The 3,950-nt window shown below is 45.9% G+C and overlaps 1 protein-coding gene across 2 annotated transcripts in view; it reads left to right on the top strand.

The window, feature by feature from the left end:
• CELF2 (CUGBP, Elav-like family member 2) overlaps positions 1-3,950 on the top strand; it is a 130,227-nt gene that overhangs the window by 27,729 nt on the left and 98,548 nt on the right. The gene's annotated exons all lie outside the window — the stretch shown is intronic.

Raw genomic sequence — 3,950 nt, 5'->3', positions numbered from 1 at the left:
GTGCTCGTTTTGTGCCGGGCCCTAATTGCTGAACGATTGCTTTAGTGAAGCCGTGGCTGCGTGATCCCCATGTACTCTGTTGCTACCATCTTTGACAGTGACTCAAGGAAAGCTGTTTCTCGCCATACACAAGGCTGTTTGCCCCTGTCAGTGTCTTGCTAAACAGGTTTCTGTGAAAATTAAATAAATAAAATCTCCACCACTGGTGCTAATTGGTGCTTTTGGCAGCCTGAGCAGGGGCTTGTGAATTGAATGTGTCATGGAGAATTGAATGTGTCAACTCTCTCCCAATGGCTGGGACCTAGAGGTCTTTTTCTGGCACTAAATTTCCTTTGACAAAAAAGGGGGGGAAAAAAGGGAAGGAGAAAACAAGCTGAAATAAGAGATCTTTTCCCCTTTTTTAATGAGGTGTTGAAGTTGAGCATTGTAGTGTACGCACTGCAGAGTTTTCTTGTCTGATGCTTTGAGAAGTAGGGCTGGTTCCTGCCTTTGTTTCTCAGGCGTCCCATTTGTTGCTGCTAGACGCTGTGCAGCACGGGGTGGCAGGTTTTATTCAGTCTGTTCAAGCATCTGGCAGGATGGCCATGAAGTTGTTGCCGATGTCCTTAAGGGACTGTAGGGATCCGCATGATTCATTCAGTATTTTTTCTAGGTACAAAGAAGAAATGTCTTACGCTGTAGTAAATACGGTTCCAAGTGGAGCACAACCAGCTTAGCAAAACGCAGGAGATTTGCTGCTTTGGAGGCACTGACTGGCAGCACAAGCTCCTGTTCCTTTGATCGAGAAGATACTAACCCTCATGGAGTTAAACTGGGCTGTATTGCAGGCTGTTGAGCATCAGCAGAACCATGTCCACAAACCAATTCACCTTTTCATTTGTCCTGGGTAGGAGGGGAGAACATTATCACTGTCAGGCTCTGAGTTATTTGGATGTCAGGAAAGTTTAGTTGTGGTTCAGCCTGCTGTCAGATTTGTTGGTGATGAAACCAAGATTATGTGTGCAGGTGGCTGCAGAGAGGACGGTTTGGGGAGGGGGGTGTGTCTCTACTTTTAGTAGGAAATGTACTTTTTCTTTTCCAGTGGTGTCACTGGTTTGTCTTTGGCAATATTACATTCTCAGGAAAAATGGAGGAAGGAAAGTTGTTTCCTACCTGTCCTTCAGCAGGGGCCAGCTACCAGTCCTAAAGCACAGATTAGCCCTGTCCTCAGACACCTTCCCATCCAGTATTTCTGCAGAAAGGACTGCAGGACGTAGTACTGAGCCAAAGTGGTCTTACACCGGAGGCGTGTTCAAAGCCGGCCCATGTTTGTGTGACTTGGCAGTGAGCACCTCTGAAAAGTCCATAGGCTGAGCTCTAGTGTTTCCTTTGGGACCATGCGCACTTCTGCCTTTTCTATTGTGTTTTCTTATTTTCTTTTTTAGACCAGTCCTGACCTCTTTAGCAGATGGGTTCAGAGTCCCTTGTCCACAACGGGTGCCCACGCTCTCCTCAAACCACAGGAAACCGTCTTTTGTTTTGTCGTGGTATTTTTAAGAAGTTACAAGCAAAATGAGTCCAGAGAAAGATTTCATCCATGTGCATTTTCAGATGTGTCAGTCCGTGAGTTTAGAACTCTCCCTTTTTGTCAGGGTCCCGTGACCTGCCTGAAATACCTGCACGTTTCCCATTAAGCTGCTGTTTTCTCCCAGTCCTCATTCAGAGAGACATTTTTCTCTCCTGCGCTATTACTTCCCAAAAATGACTAGTTAAAGGATATTTCACAGTATATTCGTCTTTCAAGTGCAGTTCTTTCAAGTAGTGCCAAGAATGATAAGCCAATAGATTTCAGACTTATTGGAATAAACCCACAGAGCTGAGATCTAAAATGAAACTCTTTGGACCCATAGTAAAGGACATCGCAATTGCAAAGTCATAACTACTGCTTGATATTTTCCCCTCTGAATCCTCTCTCCTGGTTAAAAAGCTTTATATTATGAAGCTAATAAACCACATGAAGAAAAATAGATGATAGACTTCGGAGAAGGCTGTCAGGATAAAAAAAAATCACAATGTTTTCTCAAAGTCACGTTATTAAATGTCACAAACTTGGATTTGTTTCCCATTTTCATTCTGGAGTAAAATAATTTAAATTTGCTGAATTTTCCAGTGGAATAGAAAATTTAGAAGCACTCACTGGAAGCACAACCCTTAACAGGCCGTGGCTGACTGTAATACTCATCCTTGCCGAACCACGTTCGGCTCACTGAAATTATTAAACCGTCTCTATCGTAAACTGTGAAATTTTAAGGAACTTGTTGGCAGTATGAAAAATGTTTCTCTCAGCCACACTAAGTCTGCGTTACCTGCCTGCCTCTGTATTGTATTGCCTGCAAGTGCTTCTCTGCGCTCGGGATAAACTTGCTGTATTCCAGCTGGGAATAAGTGATTTCCTTTGCTTGTTATAAAGGTAACGGGCATTGCTGGCCTGGCTGGGAGGGAGTTTTCATAGAGCAATGCACAACTTGAGTCAAGCCTCAGTTGGTGGAGGAGGCATTCTGCATCCAGCCCTTCCTTCCAAGGTGTGGGACAGGCCACTTCCACACGGTTACTTAAAATGTTTGCTGGATGTGTTCTCCTGCGCATGCATTCTCCTACGCCTCCTTTGCTGTTATGGGGATGCTGCGAGGTTGAACAAAAGCGGGTGTATCAGGTGGGATGTGGTGCTTCACCTCGGTCAACACTAGAGAGCCGACACAAGCAACATCTTTGCCCACTGCCCAAAGGACAGATTATTTTATCTGTGTCACGCTCCAAGGGAACACCAGGGCTCGGAGCTGGAGTTTCTTCTATTTACTGTTTGGTTTTGACATTTCTCTAATTGCAACAAATCTCTGTCTGTGATTATGAGAACAGGATTGGTTTGATTCATCGGTAAAACTGCATCATCTTATTTGACGTGAAGCAGGTTTTTACTTCAGCAGCCACTTCTGCCTCCCAACCAGCATTAAACAACAGGTTTTCCCTCTCCCTCTAGCAACCAAGTCGCTGAGCAGTCCATCTGCAGCCACAAAGCTCTGTAGGAGTTTTGAGGTCTCTTCTTAATGAGACAAGGCTGCCCATGTCCACGGGACAAGGGCTGCATTCAGCCCCACTGAATTTCCCTGATGGACAGAGCAGCAACATGTTAGTACCTAAAGATGTTCCCACATCACTGATTTACTGTGCTGGGTGGGAGCTATTTAAGTACAAATTTTCCTTGTGTCTGTACCTGCAATCACACACGTAAGTGTGTGAGTGATGCTCTCAAAGTGGTTTCCCTCCTACTGGAAATAAAGTAGAAGTCACAAGCTGGGGTATTGCGTTGAGCACCCCACCTGCATCGTGGATACAAGGTCCTCCTGCAGTGCGCTCTCCACACGTGCCCTGGCCCTGTGCATGCCTAGGAGCAGACTTCATTGCTTTGGGCTATTCCAGACTGCAGCGAGTCAAATCGTGGTCCTTATTTCTTCGCCCTACACCTGTCATGTGGCAGCTCTTCTTGAGGATCTGCTTGTGAGCCCTTGATCTCACCCTCGGGCTGGGTTTGAGCTGTCTGGGTGGCTTGTGCTGCAGGAAGAGTTACTGTAAATGTTTGCAGTGGAGAAAGTGACAGCAACCTGTGTTTGGTCCCACAGGCTGCCGGGTGGGACCGTGCTGCCAAAGGGAAAACCCTGGGATTTAGGCGACTACATCTGTCTGCTTTACTGAAGGCTGGACAGATGCAGGGTGAGCAGAGCCTCACTCAGTGCTGTTGACCATCAGCAGTCTCCATTATCCCAGTGTTGACTTATCCCATAGCTTATTTTTCATTCTTGCAGCTGAGATGAGTGTCCTACCTCCAGTCCTGCTTTGTTTCAAACAGGGGGAACAAACCTTAGCTCTTTAAATAAGGTGCTTCTCTAACCTGGTTTTCTGCCTGGGATGCAACA

This window comes from Buceros rhinoceros, unplaced genomic scaffold (genome assembly GCF_000710305.1).
Source record: "Buceros rhinoceros silvestris isolate BGI_N320 unplaced genomic scaffold, ASM71030v1 scaffold2148, whole genome shotgun sequence".
Taxonomy (NCBI): Eukaryota; Metazoa; Chordata; class Aves; order Bucerotiformes; family Bucerotidae; genus Buceros; species Buceros rhinoceros.
This window is presented reverse-complemented; position numbering and strand designations above follow the sequence as displayed.